Raw genomic sequence first — 23,582 nt, forward strand, 5'->3', positions numbered from 1 at the left:
AATCTGCCATTCCGTCAAGTTTCCCAAGGAAGGGGATCATGCTCTGCTTCAGAATGTCACAGAACATGTTGGAGTGCTTTCAATGAACCGCAGCTCCCTGTACTGCCTGGCAGCACCAGGGTTATGTTTTTATTATTTTCACCTGCACACGTAATGGAAGAGGTGATGCAAACACTGCCAAGTGACATGCAAAACAAGCTTTGTCGTGCAGGAAAAATAAAATGGGGTTTCCCCTTAAAAGACACCCACATTAAAATCCCCTGTATTTGAATAAGCAAGGTGACAACTCACAGTAACCTGAGCCTTATTTGTTCATCTACATCAGGGGTGCCCATTATGTCGATCGCGAGCTACGAGTCGATTGCCAAGGTAGTTTGGGTCAATCATGTAAACGTCACTCTGTAGATGTCATATGACATCAGCCAGCTGACATTAAGCTCCCCTCCTGATTCGCTATTGCTCCCCCCCCCGCAGCAAAAATGAAGCGGTAAACAGACGTCTCAAGCTACAACTGGAGATGCAACTTTGGTCTTTATTATTCTGATTACGGATAAACTAACTCAGCGGTAAGATGCCTAGATAACAAAACCTGCCCGTTCATTTGTAGCGACTAGTTACGTAGAAAACAAGTCAGTTACTTGATGACTTGGCTTCGCGTCCTGAACTGCACTACAGAAATGTTTTTTTACACCTCCATTTCTTAAACTACTATTTCATGATGAATGGCCTTGACTTAGGCTGAATTGTCTTTTGCATAATCAGTTCAGTTCTTGTTTATCGGTCATGTTTGATAGCAAATACCAACTGGACGTAATACATGAACTGTGTGTCTAATGAACGCTACATAGCTATGTTGGCTGACATATTACCAGTACTCGGGTTATCTACACAACTATTGTGGAATTATGTGTAATTATCTTTATTGCCATATTGAAATGAATTGTGAATTAGTGAATTACATCAACTACTTTGATTACCTGTAAAGATTAAAACTGTGAATGTGAAGCACTAATCAGTAACTTTGAAACTATAGTTTCAAAGTTTACTGGTTAGATGTTGTATGCTTTATGGTAAGAGATGGATTATGTCTACGTGCTCAAGATGTGCATGCACCCCTGATGTACATGTACAACTTACATAAATACACTTATTTATACATAAATACATTTTCTATATTTACAGTAGATCTCTGAGACTTGGTCATTTTAAAAGTAGCTTGCAGGCTGAAAAAGTGTGAGCACCCCTGAGCTACACCATTTAACTATTTTAATCCATTTCATCTTTCACACCTAACAACAATGAAACATTTTTACACTCCAGGTTGGTTACATTAGACATGTTAAGACATCACAGTTTCTCCAAACAAGTTGTTAGTACGATGAAGGGATCAACCGAGACACTACATGAATAATCGACAATGTCAATAATTACCTCCAGGCCACGAGCAAACACCACAAATTGTGATTATGTAACACATCATCATCAATAGGTCCCTCTGATAATATCATAAAATATGAGACCACTACCCGCACTCTAATTAACAACCACACACCAATTCAGATGGATGACAGCCCATAATAAACACACACAGCCCTCTTTATTGGCCTCATTGACTTGATATCCTTTTAATGACTCCGAGTATCTTATAATAAGTCACATATCTAACTTTGTATTAGAGCGTGCATCCACTACACAGTGACACTTATGAAGTGTAGTCAAAAATCAAGCTTCATTGGCATTAAAGTGGAGCGCTCTCATCAATATCAGCTTTCCAGTGCACAATGAGCAGCTGTAATGGAGCTGAGTGTGTAGGGTTAATGAGGCGTGGACATTGGGGTGAGAAGGTGTCTGCTGAGTGCTGACCTGCACTGTAAGAACTAATAGACACCAACCGGGACAATTACCAAGAGCCTAACTGGAAGGTCTGAAGTTGAAATGTGATTTAACAATACCGTGGAACGTCTAAGGTCAAACACAATCCATTCCGGGATGCTGATCGCCCTCCGATTTGTTCGTATTTTCAAAACAATTTGTCTTATAGGAAATAAAAATCTGCTGCCATTATAAAACCTTTACACAAATTGTAACAATTTAAACTCTGAACTGAATTTTAATTAATCATGTCTTGAAGCAATTGAGCCAAAATGGAGTGCACTATTTGATTGCTACCAGCAGAGGCGCTGTTGATTCAGTTTTCTGCCCGTCTAAGTAAGTACAGTCGTCCCTCGCCACTTTGCGGTTCGAATTTGGCAGATTTACTCTATCACAATTTTTTTTTAAATAGATTCATTAATAAATCATGTTGTTTCTTGGTTAAATACGGCCTATTCTTAGTCCAAAAATATGCACACTGAAACAAATTTGACCTATTTTTGCCTAAATTAACCGTTTTCAAGCATACAAATGAACTAAAATAGAAATATAAGGCATTCAGAAGATGCATTCAAAGATGCTGTGAAGGATATTTAGTATTATACACTGGTCACTGGGTGTCAGTAATGTTCATCATCATTCAGTTCCATCTTCTCGCTGAAGGTTGGAGGTCATGGTTCGCCATTAAGCACCGTTTTTTAGCTGCTAATTTGCAGTACTGTCAACATTTGTTGTTCCATGCGGTAATGTTGTCGGTCCATTTGCGTCTTGGTCTACCTCTTTTTCTCTTTCCCTCTATTCTTCCTACCAGGAGTTGAGCTTGAAATAGTCTTTTGTCTGATTGTGTGACCAAAGAACATGTTTTTCCTCTTCATAATAGCCATCAAAAGCTTTCTCTGTTGATTTGCCATTGTTGGTACTTCTTTGTTGGTTTTCCTTTCTTTCCAGGACACCTTTGCAATTTTACATACACACCACATCTCAAAAGCTTCCAATCCTTTTGCAGTTGGTTTAGTTATTGTCCAAGTTTCAGATCCATATATTAAAGTAGATGTTATACATCATTTAAGTATCATAAACCTTCGATCTAAGGCTATTTTCCTTGATGTTAGCACTGAGTACATATTGCTGAAAGCCCTTTTGGCTATAGCTATTCTACATTTGTTGTCATCACACCTATGACCAAACAATTTATGGGATAAGATATTGTATTTTGGTGCCGATGGTCTGAGGAAAACAATTATAAAAAGGCAGAGGGGACTAGCGATCGGAGCCGACTCTCTCTCCTTATGGTCAGGAAGCCACAGGAGGACACGAGGAGAGACAGTTGGCCCGGATATCCAAAGAATGTGAAATTATTCTGTCTGACTTATTTTTCAATACATTTTGTAAATCTAATACCAGTGTGTGAGTCTTATTCCTTCTCATAACTGGAGATTAAAGAACACGTACGGGGGGGATTACTAATTTATTTCACTTAAATTTATTTAAGTGGTCCTTGTGGCCTTTATTGGGTTGCGGAGAATTTCATCTCCAACAGTGAACATTTAATTTCTTTCTCACATGACCCATTCCACTCATATGGTTTGTCCTAAATATGTAATTTCCTCATCTTGTTCAATATGGTCACCATCTGCAGTATATTAATATGAATTGTGGGCATTGTGATGTTCTTCCTGACATCCACCATATACACTTACATCAGACAAGCGACCAACAATTTGGAGTCATTGTATGATTATAGGACGTACATTAGTAGCCAAACTTAGCCACATTGCTCTTATTAGCTGACAACAAACATAGCTAATGCGCGTGTGTGTGTGTTATGTCTTACATGATGAAAGCAGGCAGAGGCGGGATATAAACAGTCTCATTACCTTTGATTATGCACAATGAGCAGGAATGCGCATCAAATCTTGTTGTCAACGTATCGTTCAGTTAGCCATATTGTACTGAGCAGCAAAGTGTGTACTTATGGAATAACTGACTGCGTGGCTAATATGCATAAACCAGGCTGACTCATGGCCTTCCTTAACTGCTGGTTTGGTGTTGGTTGTCGGGTGTGTCACTAGCTTAAATCTTGACAGCCATTGCCTGATGTGGTTTGAAGTTTAGTGGCATATTTTCACAAAATTTTTTGATTGAACTCCAAATTGCTCAACCTCAGGGGCATTTGACTTTTGAAACTGCAATGCAGAAACAATGATTTGTTTTGTGCATTTATATCAAATAAGACTGCAGAGTGAGATTCCCTTTCATACAGTATTTATTTTAGACTTACATGGACCACAGAGAAGCTGCTGGCATTCATTTTTAATGCCAGTCATGTTTGGATCTCCTTGTTTTCTCTGCACTGCTTTCTCATGCATGCTCACCAGCTAACCTCCAATGTGTTGTGGCCGTGTGGGATTTTAGAGCTTTTTTTTGTTTCAAACGGTTGAAAACTGTGATTGAAAGCATTGAGGAATAATCATGTCAGTACAGTACAGACGTCCACTCCAAGAGCAAAAAAATATTTGCATTTGTGTTTTTTTGTATTTTGCTTGTCGGTCACTTCTTGCTTCCTGGAGATGTTACAAATGGACGGATGGTCAGGACCATGTATGTCACAGTTTAATACAAAACCACACTGAAAATGCAAATGCTTCAGCTATGCTGTTGCACTACCCCTTTACAGTTTCATCATAATTTGTTTTTGCTTAGGGGTTTTTGTGTATTTCTGCTAAATAACTACATATACCACCCGTCTTGTACTTTGCGCTTACTCAGAATATGAGGACGTAAATTTAGGCTACATTTACATGCGAACAACTAAATAAAAACTGGATCAACTGGTTCTCTTGTCGAAAACTCTGAAACTCAACCTACAAAAATCAACAAACACAATATAACAAACACTCATACAAATATCTCTGCAATAGTGTTGCGCTTTTTCTTTGGCTTTTATGTGTGTTTATTTTATGTCAGTGATGGCAAGCTACAGAGGAAACATGATGACATTCACAGAAGTGGACATTCAACTTGGAATTGCACAGTGACCCTGGCTGCTCAGTAACACAACTGAGTCAACAATAAAATAACAACAGAATGATTAGAAATACATGGTATTTTTAAATACATTATGCAAGGTGACGTTACAGTAATCCCTTATTTATAGTAATTAATTGCTTCCAGACCCAACCTTGATATGTACATTTACGCAAGGTAGGATTCCTTCTTTATAAATGGAATATTTTTGTAGTTAGCGCATAGAAAACTTGTTTACAACCTTCTAAATATGGGTTTTAATATTATTAAACATACATGAAATAACAGCCCTTTACACTCGTATTACCTGGCATAGTAGACATAACAGAAAATAAGACATATTAGACATCAATAAAACATAACTGAGTCACACATTATCACTGGGAGAGTTCCCAGTTGTTGTTTTTCCTGCGGTGTCTATTGTCTCGTCAATGTAACATTACTGACACCTACTGACCAGTGAAGAATACTAGATATCACATTTTTGAATGTGTTTCCTGAATGCCTTCTGTTTGTATTTTCGTTCTTTTAGCCATTTTTATGTTTGAAAGTGCTTAATTTTGGCAAGAATACCTAAAATTTGATTAAATATGCATTTTTTTTTTTTACTAATAAAAAGGCCCTAGTGAACCACGAAATAGATAATTGCTTTTATGTTTGGTTAACCTTTTACTCTTGTATTTTTACAGTGGCTCAAGTTCTTCCTCTTTCATATGTTTTTACTTCTTATGGGAAAATTCATTCTCAAGCCTTCTTTATCATGAATGAGGCACTCCTACCACCTGTCAATGAGATCTGCTGAACCAGTCAGAGCTTAGCAGAGAACAGCTGGTCATCATCATCATCATCATCATCATCATCATCATAGCTGAAAATGGACTGGCAGCCCTAATGAACATGAGGACGGCTGTTTAATGTCAGTATCACCAAACAGTGGGAGAAGAAGCGATGTGTGCAGCATGACATTAAACACAAGCACAATTTCAGCGCTATGATTGAGTCATTACTCAGCATATTGAAGGGAGTTGAGTCACTCACCGACATTTCTCTTTAACATTTTAGCAACCTGCCTAATTGCCACTTCTCGAATTGTAAGTGCTGGTGGCAATGTGATCCGGTTTGTTTGTGCGTGCTTACTCACACACGAGATGAATGGAAGCTAATCAAATGTGATGCATTTAGTTGGAGTCAGCAATTAAATCATGCAAATACGTCCTCACAGTCCATCCATCGGCTTAGTTGTTTCACAAGTGCACCGAGAAAAGACTTCTGTGGCATCAAATCCTCCATGTCCTCACCCTGGAGGAACAAACACTTGGTATAGTAATAAGATAAATAACACACGAGATATTACACTGCCAGCTTGCTATGGCAGAAATCTCCTTCAGTGCCTTGGTGATACAAGTTGCAAGTGTAACATTTTTTTTCCAACATCCTGAAATGTTGATTTTACTGCAGGTTAATGCCAGTTTTTTTGGTAAACACTAAGTCCAACCAGGGCCACAGCTTGCGGGGATTGTGAGGGCCCACACTGATGCACTACATTTGGACAAACAGTGCTGTCACTCAAAGTAACTCAAAGTAAGAACAGCCTCCCACGTACAGTAAGAGACTCTCAAACATATTCATCCTTCAAAACAAATCTCAAAAAGTGCATGAAACAAAATCAAGTCTGTCACCACACTGCACACATGGATCGCTGCGGGCTGCTAAACAATATTATTGTCAATATTTTTTTAGACCAAATAAATCACTGTTCTAATAATATATAATAATAACAAGAAATAATATATCATCATAAGGCAACATTTCCATTAATAAGTCATCTTTCACTCTGTAAAGTTGCGGAATCGCCGTTTGTGACGTGCATTTTCTCACAGGCAAACATATGCAGCATTTCTTGAAATGCTGGCTTTTCAATAGGGGTGTCAGCATTAATAGTTTCAGCTTGTGGTTGAACAATGCCAGCTCATTGTTTTTGTCTTATCTACTTGTCTGTCTATTTACGTCAGGGCTGTCCACCTGTCCTTTGATGTTTATAATTAAAAAAACTACTAATAATAAATAAAAACGTTTAACTTTTTCTAGATACATCATGCCTTTTTGCTCTATTTGTCCACTTTGGCTGGGTTTTTGTTCATTTTCTTTCTGCAATTAGCCATGTTCCATAGATGGCCCCTGCGCCACACATCCATAACCACTTCCATATTATGGGTATTATCACTCACAGTAGTGATGCCGTAGTTCAGTCTGATTGGCTGCCCTGTGCTCACGAGACAGCTTTTCTGCAAATGAGAAAGATCTCGTGACACCCCTAATAATGTCCGTTTACACTGCAGTCAAATTGGCAGATATCTAATTCATCTAACTTTGATCGATTTTATCTGTGTTGTGCTCTTTATGCTGCCATGACCAATATCTAAATTGGTCCAAAAGGAAGAAAAAAACCTACAAAATTGTGTCACTTGAAGCAAAAGTAGCCCAAGATTTGAGGTATGAGGTATAGTGGGGCTTTCAACCTGCTTCAGCAGCTCCACCTTTAAGGCTGCAATACGGCTAACTGTAAGTTACCGTAATAACATATGACAAGCATGAATCCATTAAAGAAAGAAGAGTGTCTTATTAGATAATTGAAACAAGTGCACCGAGACAAGCTCACTATCGGCAAAAAAAGAACACAGCGTGCGGTGGGGAGGAACAGGAGGCCTTCTGTCCTGGTTGACATCCAGGCGGAGGAAATGAAGGGGTGGAGTAGTACAAGAAGAACCTTGCGGTCCAAATCAATAAAAGCTAAACTCGACTCCCCAACACTCTCTCTTCAGCTCTCTCTTCAGGACGGGACAGAGGACACTGTTCTTCCAAAAGAAGACTTTTGATTCTTCTGTTTGTTTAGATTCCGATTCTAAATATGCACAAGATTGTTGACTTTACAGAAGATAGAACATTAGCTGCAGAAGCTGCACATTAAATCTATCAGATGTATAATGTCAAGAAGTTTGAAGTCTCATTTAAGATGGATTTACACTACATAGTTCAGGTTTTTATTATAATTATTATTTTTGTGTCCCAAGTGGCACAATTAATTGTAATTTTCACATTTTATTATGTCAGGTGTCTGTTATCATTACTAAGTTCTGGTAGAGAGATGGTAGAGTAATTACACTAATTAAACGACACCGGTGTCCATTCATTTTGTTAGTGTATTAGAAAGTCCTCTGCGGAGGACTATGCAGGACGGTACCAATATAGGAGCCGAGGCAAACAGCCATATAGTGAAGCTATAAAAAGTGCAAACAATTCACCTTTATATGGTTACTCACAGGATAAGCGACATAGAAAATGGATGGATGGATGTTTACTCACCAAAATGTGATAATGATTTTTTTCTTTGCTGTAAGCAAATCCATAGAGCTACATGTAAGCATAGATTGACATTGTATTGGATCCTGGAATCATGGCTTTTCACAGTGATCAATTCCGTAAATTCCTGGATCAAAACCCAAATTAAAAGGGTCCGGGTGGTCCTCGTGTAATGACGTTACGTGTTACGACGTTACGTGGTTACGACGCACTCCCATAAATTATTAATACTGTGCAAAATGAAAGAACTAGTTACATGCACGCCGCGGAAGAATACATGTGTGTGCATTGCTACACTTTTGTCCTTTTTATTTAACTTTTTCCCTTTCATTATGACTCCCAAGTGGAAGGCAGACAGACAGTCGAAGGAAAAGAAAGTGAAAGTGAAAAGTGGAATCACATGTTATAAAATGCTCCGAAAGCGCAGAAAGGCAGATCAAACGCTGGCTGCATGCCTGGTCCAAGCCGCTCAAATGCCACGACCATCATAATAATAATACTGCATTTTATTTATAAACACTTTTCTAAAAACTCAAAGGCACTTTATAAAAAATCAATAAAAAATCATAAATAAACAATGAATACAAACATAAACAATATGAACAATAATACAATAAAGCCATAAAATACAGAACATTTTTTAAATCGAGTTAAAAACGAAAAACAACAAGCCACTAAGTGACATAAATAATAAAACATCAAAAGCTAGTTTGAAGAGGTGGGTTCAGAGTCTTAAAGGTGGACAGGTCAAGTGCAGTTTCAGGCGGGTGCGAGGAGGGAGTTCCAGAAGGACGGACCACACCATTTTGCACTGTTCAGTTTGTATTTACTTTGCCAAACAAACGTGTTAGTGAGTGTTGACTGTCGGAACAAAGGCTCTACATCTCGATGCGTACTTTTTTCCCCAAATGGGAGACTGGGTCAAGTGGACATGTTTGAGGTGGGCAAGTTTGTTTTGTTACCTTTTATGTTGTCATGACTTTCAAACAAATTCGGCATACTGGCTCGCTCGTATTGATGGGCTCACCTTGCTCATTATTAATATTCCCACACGTGGGCTGTTTGCAAGCATCTTTTTCCTGCCTAACTTCTACTACATTACCTCGCATTGCTCCTCAGAGGCTACACTCTTTTACAGTGTGTATGCACACAGTGAACTCTCTCCCTGCCTGTTTGGAGGCAAGAGACGAGGAAAACAGACACGCATGCACATGGCAATATATGGAAGCCGGCAAAATGATCAAGTTCATTTTCATTTAGAATGTGATTAATTCATTTATTTGTTATCGCGAGGTATAAATTCCAACTTACACTAAAACTCAACTTACAACACTGTTGTAGGAACTGAACTCGTACGTAGACAGAGGACCTCCTGTACTTCCATGATTCGCCACGTTAAATCAGTTTATTAGTTTCTTGCATCATCCCGTTGACAAACAAAGTGCAGATCTCTGCAACCAATCTTGATTTGGATAAGCACCTTCATCAGGATCGTCATCAAAATGTAATGTGATTCTTCTTATGCATGTGTCACCCCTCTACAATACTCTGTGTAAACTAATTAGCATTTTTTGAATAAGCCTGCAATAAGAATATACTATATATACAGATGAAGATGTAACCTACTTGACAAAGGTAATCAAATCTGACGCAATTTAGAGTTGAAATGAGAAGGGCCAAGTCAGAGTGATTCTAACAGCCTGGATGGGCTGACGAGGTGCTCACGGCAAGGATGTAAGCACTTGAAATGATCATTTACTGAACTTCAAGAGAGAAACGGAGACAGAATGACACATAAAGCTGTGTTGCTGCTCCTTCTAAGCTTCAGCATGTAGCCAGCAGACACGACTGAGTGTTCATCCTCAGAGAGGCCTCACAACATCCTAGACAGCCTGACCGGCAATGGAGGGGAGCTATAGATGAAGACTGCATTCAGACAGCAGAGCGCCAAGGAAGAGCGGAGAGGGAATCTCACATCTCATTCGGGAGGAGGGGAAAAAAGCAACGGAAGGCTCATTGTGAATCAGCAGGACCATTTCTCACATTCAGCCTCCTGGTTTTCTTTGCTTGACAGCCAAACTGAGATACACGTAGACATCAGGAGCGAAGGCAGGCGAGAACAAGGGTGGAAGAAAAATTAGGAGAATATGCAGGAACCGCTTGAGGACAGGACAAGAGTGATGGATTGAGATAGCGCTGCGAGTGGAGACAGCGAGAGATTGTCATCATCGTGAACAATGAGTCCCTGATAGAAGAGGCCTGTCGCCGTGTTTCCAATCCAGCTGAGTGAGGAGCAAGGAGTCAGAGAGCCGTCGCCCGCCCGTCCACCCACCTGCCATGGCCTAAGTCATGCTTTAGCATCTGCCAAACTGAAAGACGCTTGGTGCCATGTGCTTTTCATTGACATTTGTCAGTCACAGAGAGGGCTTCTGTTCCATTCCTCCATCCAAACAGGGTTTAATGCCGCAACCACACGCACACACACACACACACACACTCATGTAAACAATCCCAGTGTGTGTGATAAGTGAGCGACACCCTGGCTCCGTAAGCCCCCCACATCCACTGCAGCTGTGGGTCGGCCGACAGCTGACGCTGAGCTGTGGATGTGAACGAGCCCCCGTTCCTTCCCTGCTAGGCCTGCCTTCCCTTCTTCTGGGTTTCCAAGAAGCAGACCTGTAATTTTCACAGCTGTGTCTTAGGCGTGGTGCCAGGGCAGGCCAGGCAAAGAAAGGCTGAGGAGAGCGAGAGTGGTAATGGCTAATGGCCTCGAGAGACTCCAGCACAGCTTTCCACATTTTGCGCCACTCAAGGTACACCACTCGTCCAAATCAAGAAACTGATCAGTAAAATACGTGGGCTAAGCCACGTTCACACTAACCAGACAGACTCAGTTTGGTTTCCCTCTGTGTCAACAGCGCAACCTTTTGACAATGCCATTTTATTTTGTTAATTGTGTTATTTTGAACTAAAAACTATATTACTGAACAATTAATTTCCCATGTGTTCGTATTGAAACAGGCATCAAATTCAATTTGGTTTGTGTCACAAATAGCACAAAAAAGTTTTACTTTTGTACTAGTCGCACAGTATTATTGGACTAAATAGGTCAGGTATCAAAAAGGAGGCTCGACATTTTAAACTCTAACTCTAACTTTAAGTGTTCTCAGCAACTTTGACATTGAATTAACAATCTTACAATGTTCTCGGTTCATGTACTGCTGGTTGCAGAAAAAAGTTAAATAAGTTAATAAATAAATAAGTAATAAAAATTGTCATTTGTCGTAAAAAAAGAGAAAAGTAGATGCAGCAGCAGCAGCACAACACAGCGGCGGCAGTGCGTAATCCCATGCAGCCCACCACCACAGCTTCAAAAAAATCCAATGGGAAACCCTAATGGCGCCATCACCAGTTGACTCTGTAGTTCTTTGCTAACTAACACAGTTCCGGCGCAAGTCTCTGCTTTTCTTATTGATCACGGCTGCAAAATAACCCACAACGGAGACCAAAAAAAATCTGCAAGTGCCAGCATTTTCATAAGGATGAGAAACACTACTGAACTCAAGAACTAACTTGTGGGAAAGTATGAAGGTGTCATCGCTGCACGTCATTGCCTTCTTTGTCAACAAAGGTCTTCAATCCAGGTAAGGATTGTTAAATGTGAATGTATCCCTCTCATTCGTCTTTAACAGATTTAATTGGATTTACATTATTTCTTATGAAAAAAAATGAATCAGTTACAGCACGTTTGGATTTGAGGCGGACCTTCTGGAACAGATTGGCGTTGACCAAGGTTCCACTGTACTGTAAATTGACAAGTGCTTAATGACATAGTGCATCATGCTATTCTTGTTATGGTTGCTATCATCAAATTAGCAAGATTAATATTGCGTTGCGAGTTACTCTGCGAATCCCAATCAAGTCAACAAGGGAAAGGAATGCATCACAATACAGGTGGTCCTCGGTTTACGACTTTCCGGGTTTCCCATTTGTGAACGCACTCCCATAAATTAATTACGGTAAACACAAGACGTGCTTGAGAACTAGTTACAGCAAGAATGACAAGAATGCAGTGTGTGTCTTGAGCGCTTGGGGGAAGAATACAGTGTGTGCCTGCACAGCTACACTGAGAGAGGATAATATTGTTTATTAGTTAACTCTTTGCAGTTCATTATGTCTCCCACGCCGCAGCTTGCCAAAGAAAAGGAAAGCCATTGCCATGGATGTGTAAATCAACATCATAAAAAGCCCAGAGACAGGGGAAACGCCCGTCAACAATGGCCGCTTTTTTGGGCTATGTCCGCACTGGAGGTCAATTCCGATTTTTGTGCTCATATCTGACCTGTTTTTTCATGTCAGTGTGAACGGCACATTTCCGATTTTTTCAATTGCGACTCAGGCCTCATTTGTATGTGGATATAAATAAATACCTCATCGAAAGGCGTGTATTGCCGTGCTTACCGAGACTTTAAAAAAGGTACTCACCGATGTAGGCAGTCAACGAAAGGCGTGGTTTATCCTGCAAGACTTGGATAAATTTAGTCATCGATGTAGGCAAAAGTTCCTCTCATCCAAAAATGATTGTTAAAAAGGTGTTAGTGAAACAGCTCTTGTTAATGTCTCACCACTCCTGCTTCTGACGTCCACCCACACGCACCTTGGAACAGACGTGGCAGCAAGTTGTGAACGACAAGTGAACGACCATATAAGAAAATCAGGGGCGGCGTGATCATGTTGAAGTATCCTTGGGCAAGATACCGAACCCCCGGTTGCTCCTGATGCTGCGTCATCAGTGCGTAAATGTTCTAACAGTGTCAAAGCGCTTTGAGTGCCTTGGAGGTAGAAAAGTGAAAGACCATTTACCATTTAATATTTAAACAAAAAATCTGAATTGGGCATCATACCATGCAGTGTGAACGTAGTCTTGGTTTCAACTGCTCGACTGCTCCGACCATCATTAAGAATAACGTTTATTGAATGGTAATGAATGGTTAGATGGGTCATGGATTCCGTACACTGTTACAAGGAGATCTAGGAGTGCTTCCAGACTAACCTGGCACAATATTTTTAAGAAGGTGGGATAACCACAGGAAGCTTCATTTAATGAATTTATCTATTTACCTTTTTACTACTGTATTCTATATGACTTAGGAGTTCATTTAACTATCACTTAGGCGTACGTTCCTACTTCCACTCAAACTCGACTGGCATAGTCTCGAAAAAAAACTCATTCAGAACCTGAGGACCAACTGAACACTATGTTAGGGCCCTATGATTTCCGCGTTAAAAGAGTCGTGGACGAAATCGCGGAATGGGCCAATAAAATAAAAACAAGTTAGCCAAGCTACATCCCTGAAATACTGGGCAAAATTGGCCAATGATGTATTGCATCAAAATGTAAAAAAAAAAATGAATTCTACAAAATGAAAACGGAATTTGGAAAAAAAATTACACAAAAAAAACCTGTCATAGGACCCTACCAAATATCATCAGCTCTTTCTTGTGATCCACGGTATTATCTTTTGCGTTACTGGTCCTATTATCACAGGGAAATGATGGTTATTCTTCATCCATTGGACTAATTATTTAATTTTTATCAAAGGAAATAGAGTATTTCAAATAAACAGTTGCTTACCATACCGACTTTGGTTGAAATGAGGCTAAAACTCGCTGGCGTTAAAATAAGGACAAAGTCTTGGCAGCCACAAAGGATAATCCGGCTGTATTACGACCTAGTCCATATTTGTGTGCTGCTTGAAACCTTTAAGGCTTGCGACTGTCATGTCAGCTCAAGTTATAGAAGAGGGTGTATTTATTTTCACAAGTACATGTTGAGGTCTGGGAGATGTGTTAATTAGTGAGCAAACAGGTTATAAAGATGTCATCTTATGTAATCTAGCTTCATGGATCATAAAAGTAAAGGGCACTGGGCATGTTGGGAGCTGTGAGTGGTGCAAAATGTTCTATAATGGATATTACTCAGTTGAGGCTGTTTAAAACCACCTGGATCACCTGAGTCACTCTTATGCATGGGTGCTAATGAAAATACTGAGAGGATACCGTTCCTTTGCGCTTTTTTTGTCACTTTCACTTCAGTCAATTGTGCGATGAAAAAATCTTATCTCACACGCTTCACTGCATCTTTTTCTTTTTTTTACAAGGAGATGCATTGTTTGTGAATGCGCTCGCTGTGAGAAGAGTGTAAGGGTGCATTATTGGTAAATCAGAAGGCTCTATTAGATGCCCGCAAGTCCAGAGTCGTACTGATTTTCAGGTAGAAAATTATTATGTTTTGTTTAGGACCGTCAAAGTTAAAGCAGCGATGCCACAGCTGATGCCGAGACACAAGTGGGAACAAACACAGCGCAGAAATGGACAAAGAAAAGAGCACCCTGAACGGCAAAACTACCCTCAAAGCCCCGGCAGATACAGTAGCTCTCCTGACAAGACCAGAGCCACTTGGATCCACTGTCACTGCAAGCCGAACCCACACCGGAGCTCGCCGAGTGCCCGAGAGTGCTGCAGGTATTTTTTAGTGTCATTTATACAGTGGTACCTTGACATACAAGTGTCCCAACTAAGGAATGTTTTTTTGTTGTTTTTTTTTAGATACAAGCCGGCTGACTTATTGCTTTGAACTGTGAGCTAAAATTTGAGTTACGAGCCGCTAGTTACCGGCAGGCATAGCCGAAAGCAGCTATTTGGAGGGCTTGTGTCGCCTTAGTATGTGGGGACAAAGGCAGAAGTGAACGAGCACACATGCAGCGCTCAATGATATGGCAGGAAAGGCTGGCAAAGGAATTTATTAGCGTTATTGTTATTATTTATTAGCGATTTATCAGCATTTGTGCTTGAACTGCTGTGTTTGTAAAAGACAACAGAGTAAAAGTTGCATGTTGCAAGACCCGCGGTGTCATACTTCTACGCTGCTAAAGTCGCCAGACCAAGAAAAATGTGAAAAAAAAGTGTGTGTCAAAGAGAGAGAGTGCGTGTGTGTGTGTGTGTGTGTGTGTGTGTGTGTTTGTCTCTGTTAAAGAGTGTTTGGAACTGAAGTTTAAGCTATATAGCCTGACTGCACTGGAGTATATGGGCGCACATTGAGGTCCATTTTGTGTCGAGCTGTTTGAAAAAACTGAATGTTTAATAAACAAAATTAGCATAAAACAAAGATATTATCCAGTCCCATGTTGGTAAATGGTCTTTCACTTGTTTTGCGCTTTTCCACCACCAAGGCACTCAAAGCGCTTTGACACTGCTACTGACACATTACCTACTGATGATGCAGCCTCAGCAGCAACTGGGGGTTCAGTATCTTGCCCAAGGACACCTCAGCACAATAGCAAGAGGACGCTGGAGGATGCCCTATGGTATACATGGTGGTCGCTTATGGTATATATGTTTGCTTGTACGACTTCCTGTTCCTGCTGCCCTTAATAAGTAATTCAGCAATTCCTAGTCCGCCATGAATGGTATACTGTATGCCTGCATTTTTATTGGCTTCGGGGTACAAATGATAAATTCTGCCCAACAACAAAAAAAAATAAGAGGAAAAATTAAGAGGGAAGAATGCGAAGAAAAAAATTAAGGATTCAAATCTTCCACAAGAATTTCCACCAGCAACCACCCACCCTCAAAAGATTTTTTTTGCGATGAGACGGGGGCGGGGTGGGCTGTGTGTGTGTGTGTGTGTGTGTGTGTGTGTGTGTGTGTGGGGGGGGTAAAGACCCACATGCTATTTTACTGTCGTGCTTCTTTTACTTTGCAGGCCCGACCGGCTACTGGATGTATTACGCTGTTGCCTGGGTGTTGCCAAACAGACCGGAAGCTGTGATCCTCCGTGAGAGCCGGAGACAATTTTATTTATTCATTTTTAATTAGTTAAATTCAGGAAACTATTCAAATGGGAGGGCGCCTGGGAAAAAAAAAGGCAAAATGCAGTAGTTTCCCGGTGAAATGGGGAGGAGAACTTCATTTGTAAAGTTTGATAATAAAATCCAAAATTATTTGTGTCAGAAAAAGTAATAAAAATGCATCAGACAGTACTGTACAGTAGTTTCCTTCCTTGTTTTCTACATGAAACCACCACTGATATAAACCTATATAAAAACAGAGTGTGAACACTGGGCTTGCACCAGATTAAAACCAAAAAGGGAGGTGTGCCAGTGTGTTTTTTTATGGCACTTGATAAACAAAAAGGTCATTGATGCATGGTGGCATGTTGTTTTCACTTTCTGAATGCCAACTGTTTGTTTGCCATTCAGGCGAGACAACAATGGTCCACTGATGTTTTAACTGCTCTCTGGTGTGCATGCATCATCTGGTTTACATTCTCTATTATTCTACTGTCTTCCATCACATTTGGTGTGTGTGTGTGTGTGTGTGTGTGTGTGAAAGCAGGAAGTGTGTGTGTGTCCCCACTGTGACAGCAAGCAGGATGGTGTGTTTGGGGTGACAGGAGGCACCTAAAAGCCCTCCCTCCGTTCGACCCTCCCCCGTTTAACGGCCACAACAGGACGCTTCTTGGGAAATAATGGGATTACGAGCAGGATTGATCTCCAGCTTTATAGCTCACATGTGGCCCACTGCCTGTCGGAACAACACACCATGACAGGCCTGTCAAGAATGGACGGGAGCTACACAAAGCTCTATTGTCAGCCACATAAGGCTTTACACACAACATTTATACACAGGAACTGGACAGGCAGCTTACATGTGTGTGTGTGTGCGTGTGTGTGTGTGTAAAGCCACACTTTGCATCATCAACATTTCATCTGTGAGGAACTCACAGCATCAATCAATGTGATGAACACAGCCTACTGTTTTATATCAAAATAACACTAATTGTCTTCTATGACATTATTTACTTATCATTTTTCATCGTTTTTCTGCAAAAATCACAAAAATAAATCATGCTTAAAAAAATCCAAAACAACCACAACCGTTCAAGTGCAACATGCACACTGTGCAACCTCCAACATGACCATTATGTAAAGCAGCAAGTAGCTAAACCTGCAATCTAATGACGAATAACACATCTTCTTCTTTATTCAACATTATCATTATTATTGTGGCAGTCGTTAGCAGTGTGGCTGCTCCCAATTAACATTAACATATGCAGGGATACGCCACCAGGTTGTAAAATTTGGAATTGCACCAAAATTTTCAAGGAAAACGCTTCAAAAGTCACAAAAAAACTGGGTGCTCGTCAGGTAGCTCGCAAGTTACGCGTAGCTTACCACAGTAGGTTTAGGGTAGCTCATAAACTCTCTCGGCCTTTATAAAAAACATTCCATTTGGAGACCTGATGTCTAATTATCACAAAAAAACATGTGTCATTCAGTGTTTTTACAAGTAAATACCAGTCATATATGTAAACCACATGTGACCTCAGCCACTTCCATTTTGTCAAAGCAGATCCCATTGTGTAAAAAGTCGCCGAGCACTGTTTTAAGCAGTGTTTTGTTGTTTTTATTGACGTCTATAACACTGTAATGATTAACCTCATTTTACATTACGAGAGTTGAGAATGCTACTTAAAACATTGCCTGTACAGTTTATACAGGTTTGATGGTGGTGACGGCTTGACGCTGGAACAGATGAATTCATATTTGCACATAAAGAATGACTAGCAATAAAGTTAGACACTTAAGGTACCTTTACTTTAAACAAACTTGAAGAACTATCATAATAACACTGTCAAATAGTAAGAATAAGTTCATTATTGTGGTTGCCCAAGTCCAATTATGCTTCTCAAACTACAATCTACGGAGAGGGGCAAACACTTTTTCACACCACTATACTGTATGGTGGTGGGAAATAATCGATCCTTAGATGCATCACGGACATTGACTATTATTAATCGATTCATAAATGTCAATAATCAAACAAGAGGAATAAAAAAGACGGAAAGCGGAAGTGTGGCCCCACAGTTTATGGTGGTGCACGTAAGTGTAAGTGGAATGGAATGGAATGCCACACAGGTGAGTGACGTGTTCACATCCGAGATGTATGAGTCGCCCACGGTTTTGGTTGGCTGTCTTGCTGGTACCGGTTCTTACTCGTATTGAAGATAAACTTACATAAATATCTGTGTAAATGAATGTAAACTTACCCGCTGTTTACTGTGGCACCACCTAGTTCCCATGCCGCTGTTTATTTTTCTTTACATCTCTCTATTCTTTTTTAGAAATCTCAAATATCTCCGGGAAATCTGACACGGCAAGTATAGCGCACTGATTACCATCCTGCCTGCTCATTGGTCGATCAATGAAACTCCCACTGATTGGTCCTCGTCCGGCGAAATGGATGGAGAGTTGAACATTTTTCAACTTTCTGGGATCGTGTCACAAGCCAGCGTGTGCACGAACACGCACGTGCACCAAGTTTCACACACAGGAATTTCGTGTGTTACTTGGCTGGACGGTGACACGCGTTAAACGCCCAATCGCACAGGTTCCATCGAAAATGCATGGAGTAGAGGCGATGTCGCCTCCCGTGTGTGACGCCCATGAGACGCTACCAGAATGGCCGAATGTATACTCCGACACGCACCTGCTGGATTTAAAGCGAGCGTCGGGAAGCACTTTGGCTTTCACATAGTTGAAGGTAAAATGAGCTGGACAGTAACCCGACAATATGCAAGCTTTGTCAGACAAGCTTAAAATATTTTGCGAACACAACAAATAAGAGAAACCACACAGCACGTTTCCACCCAAACCAGGAGGAAAAACAGCCAGCTGAAGTTGCTGCCAACCAGAGAACCATCCAGCAGGTGATAACTAATTTTCCACCCAACTCGGAAAAGGTGAAGTGAATCACAGAGTCAATCGCAACTTTTATTGCAAAGGATTTGTGGCCGTATTTGAATGTTGAGAAGCAGGGCTTTCGTGCTTTGTTGCACACTTTGGAACCCGGATACAACGTCCCAACACTGCAATTGTGAATAAGGGCAGCCTGGTTGTTTTGGTTATTCATAATATACTGACGTCTGCAAGCATTATTCTTATTAATATTATTTTGTCAGCAATTCTATGCTCAGGATTTTAGTTTGAATTCAGAAGACTACTATGTATTTGTCAATAATGGCAGATTTTGTTATGTTGGTTACTCAGAACATGCTGAAGTTTGTTAATTTTATACATGCTGCTACTGGTGCACTTTACTTTTCCTGCTGGTTCTGTGCAATGGGAAATATATTGGGAGATGTAACCTTCCAATTATTAAAAGATAATGGAATTTTAATTGTGGATCATTACAAATATGCTTTGTTTTAGTAGTACACAGTGAGTACAAAGAAATGATATATAGAAAAAAATGATGCATGAAAAAATTGACTGTTGTTCACAAAAAAAGCTGCATTGAGATGCATCGATAATCGTTTTATCATCGCAGCGCAGGCCTCTGAATCGTAATCACATCAATTCGTGAGGTGGCCACAGACACTGTAAATAGTTATTGGACTTTTAATCTAACTCTTTATGCTTTTCCGAGGGCTTCATACACCAACAATAAAAAAAATATTAAAGGGTGCAGCAGCCACTTTGATATTTTCATACATACATTTTTTTGTCAAATGTTTGTCAAAACGTTATGTGTATTTTTTAAAGTCAACAATTTGTGTGATTACTACTTATTCGTATAAACAGGTGTTTACATTTTGCCTTTTTGTAGGGATGTTCCAACATTTTGAGAATTTTCCTTCATCAAAAAAAACTTTTTTTCGAGAACAACTGCAAAACTCTCATCTCATTATTTCTTCAAACTCAAAGACATTTTCCACAATCGTAGATTTCAGCATGAGGAATCATTCACTTTAACTATTAAACATGTTTAGTTGGTTAATTAGTTTGGTCAGTAATTCCGGGCCAGAACAATGGTTTGTCTCAGCACTGAAACAGATATTTGTCAGTAATCATCCTACATGTTTTATCCCAGTCCTAAAGTTCTGATCCTTCTGTTTGAACATGTTGAACTTGAGCTTCACTTCCTTTATCCACTCATGATCGCTATGATTTAAGTCTCCATATATCTCTGATACAAAATTGTCTGAAGTATAAAAATACAGCGGGGAAATCCGCAAGACTGTCTTTGGTTCATTTTATGTCCACAAATCTGCAGAGGGCCAATGAAAAACGAAGCACGGACGCCAAACTGGCCCAGGGCTACACTTTGGTCACCACTGACAAGCAGCTTGAGTTAGCTCAACAGCAAAAGCGCTAAACTCTTATAAAGCGGACTCAAGGCTGCACGTATTAAATATCTGCACGAAAACTCTTGGTAACAGATAAAGAAGCAAGAAAACACAAGTGTGTGTTTCTAAAAAAAAAAAAAAAAAGTTGCTAGCTACAAGCATCGCTACATCGGCGTGTAGCTGCCACACGAGCCCGGGCTTGCTATCACCATGCTCGGACACTTTCAGCTTGGCGTCTCGTTGTCTTACCGTTTGGACGGGCGATGAAATTGGTGGGGGGAATCACTTCCACACGGTAGGCGAGGGATGTGTCAGGTGTACACTTCCCGCAAGTGAAGCAGGAAAAGAGCGTGTACGGCGACTCATGCTCACTTGAAGTAGAAGGAAAAAAAGTCCAAACTGCCAAAGCGTTGAGTCGTTACTCTTCCGACTAGGCACACGAGGGCAGAGACAGTCGAGGGATAAATGTCTGTCCAATGTGGAGGACATAAAAGACAACAAGTACGGCTCACTTGTGCGTGTTTTTACATAACAGCATCATCCGCTTTTTATGTTGACGCATCACGAAGAGAAAACATGGAGTTTCTTAAAGGGCCCACACTTTGACAGCACACTTTACGACAACCTTGCGCGGACACGGACTACATCATAGTGGTTTTACTGTACACCTCCTTTACCCCAGTTTAATAACTCTTCTCTTCTGTTCATGACGGGTGGGCGATACTGCAAATCGTGGTATCGATCGGATACCAATTAATACAGTCCCAATACGTCTATACTGACACCTTGAAATCTTTCAACATCATTGCAGGACTTTGTCTTTAACGTGTCAATCGTGATTATAATCAGAATTTTAAAAAAAACAGAAAAAATTCAGGCAAAAAACAAACTTGTTTGTGAAGAATTTAACAAGATAAGACAATGTCAACAAAATCTGCTACACACAAAAGTTGGGGACAAGCACAACTGTTATGTTAGAGGACAGCAAGTTGTGTGTTAAGTCGTGAACACGCTGGGCGTGTGCATTCAGAATTAAAGAAGCTCAAATGAAGTTGCCCTGTAAAGGTTATGCAGCAGCACACCTTAGGTTCATCTTGAAACGGATCTGAAATGTCCCTCATTTCTTCTGAGTAGTGTAACACAATTCTTATTATAGGATACTATTGGCTATCATATAACATATACATACATGTTCCTGGCCATGGACCCCAGATGTCCGTGTTTTGTCCAGGGGCCAGTGAGTTATCACTTTTTCTGTATGGCAAGGTGCTCCATGGAAAAAGCATTGGTTGTCACCAAAACTGTTCTTGGATATTTGGGAAAAGTTGCTCTTGGAGGGGGTTTTGGTACCATTCTGTGTTCGTGGCTGGTTTTGGTACCATTCTGTGTTCGTGGCTGTGTTCCTAGGCAAAAATGTGAGCGAGCCCACTGCCTTGGCTGAGAAGCAACCCTGCACATGAAGGACTTCGGGATGCTTTCCTGTTGGCTTGACACAGGAGTGGGAAAAGGGATTCATCAGGAAAAATGACTTTACCCCAGTCTTCAGGAGCCCCATCCCTCTACCTTTTGTCAATACCAGTCTGTCCCTGATGTTTTTCCTGGAGAGAAGTGGCTTTTTTGCTGCCCTTCTTGACACCAGGCCCTCTTCCAAAAGCCTTCGCCTCACTGTGCGTGCAGATGCACTCACACCTGCCTGCTACCATTCCTGAGAAGGCGCTGCACTGGTGGTGCACTAAATCCCGCAGCTAAATCATCTTTCGGAGACAGTCCAGACGTTTGCTGGACTTTCCTGGGCGCCCTGAAGCCTTCTTCACAATAGCTGAGCCTCTCTCCTGGAAGTGCTTGATGATCCTTGCCTATGAAGACCTTTTTGTACAAAGCAATGAAGACTGCATGGTTTTCTTGCAGGTTTACCAGGGAAAAACAACATTTTCAAGCACAACCCTACTTTTAAAGCTTCCAGTCTGTCATTCTAACTCAATCAGCATGGCAGAGTCATCTTCAGCCTTTGTGCTTGTCAACACACTCATCTATGTTAACCAGAGAATCACTAACACGACATCTGTCAGCTGCTCTTTTTTGTGGCTGAAATGCAGTGGAAATGTTTGGGGATTCATTTTCATGACCAAGAGGGACTTTGCAATCATTGCCATTCGTCTTACCACTCGTCACCACAGTAATGCAAACTGCCATTATAAAAACGGAGGCAGCAGACTTCGTGGAAATTAATATTCTCAAAACCTTTGGCCATGACTGTTTATGGAGACAGAACACTGCCATTACGTTTTGGCATTGTAGCAATTAAATGTATGGGCTCAGAAGCAAGTATTGACACTGAATAGAACACACACACAAAAAAATACAGCATGGCATTTGGACGGTGTGTTTTTTCAGTGTCAGCCTTTAGATTTCCCCCTCATGTCTATTTTTTCAGTGGCAGTGCTTTAATTTTGTCAGTGTTGTTTTTCAATGTCAACATCCTGGCTTTTGTGGGGGGGTTTCCCCACTTTCAACTTCTCTTCATGCAAGTAAGCATCATAACAAAAACATGAAAATGATAATGTACGTTTAGCTAACATATGACAGTATAATGGATAGTATACTGTACCTGTTCAATACCTGAAATATCTCCTGAGATCCAATACAAGAGCTGTGTTAAGAATACTAATATTAACATTAATGTTTATGGCAGGGGTGTCCAAGAAGTTATATATAGTTCAGCTTTGTGATATACTGTAGGTGAAAAAGCGTAACATTAGTATAAACTTCACTCTTTGCTCCTTTTCCCCCATGTTTGCCGTTTTCTCCGGTTTCCTCCCACGTTCCAAAAACATGCATGTTAGGTTAATTGGCGACTCTAAATTGTCCATAGGTATGAATGTGAGCGTGATTGTTTGTCTATATGTGCCCTGCGATTGGCTGGCGACCAGTCCAGGGTGTACCCCGCCTCTCGCCCAAGTCAGCTGGGATAGGCTCCAGCATACCTGCGACCCTAGTGAGGATAAGCGGCGTAGAAAATAGATGGATGGATATTATCACTTTATGCCCATAATATTATAACTTTCCCCCAAGGCTAGGTTTCCAAAAAAATACACTTTAATTGGGTTTGGTTGTTTTTCTTAATATTACAACT

At 40.6% G+C, this 23,582-nt stretch overlaps 1 protein-coding gene across 2 annotated transcripts in view; it reads right to left on the reverse strand.

The window, feature by feature from the left end:
* The window catches only part of bahd1 (bromo adjacent homology domain containing 1), a 52,115-nt gene extending 30,744 nt beyond the window's left edge, over window positions 1-21,371 (reverse strand). Inside the window, exon 1 of one of the 2 annotated variants that reach the window (XM_054797438.1) lies at window positions 20,699-21,371. The gene's annotated coding sequence lies outside the window, so the exon portion shown is untranslated. The remainder of the gene's footprint in view (window positions 1-20,698) is intronic. The other variant, XM_054797436.1, reaches the window with a different exon arrangement.
* Window positions 21,372-23,582: the final 2,211 nt, after the last annotated feature.

This window comes from Dunckerocampus dactyliophorus, chromosome 13 (genome assembly GCF_027744805.1).
Source record: "Dunckerocampus dactyliophorus isolate RoL2022-P2 chromosome 13, RoL_Ddac_1.1, whole genome shotgun sequence".
Taxonomy (NCBI): Eukaryota; Metazoa; Chordata; class Actinopteri; order Syngnathiformes; family Syngnathidae; genus Dunckerocampus; species Dunckerocampus dactyliophorus.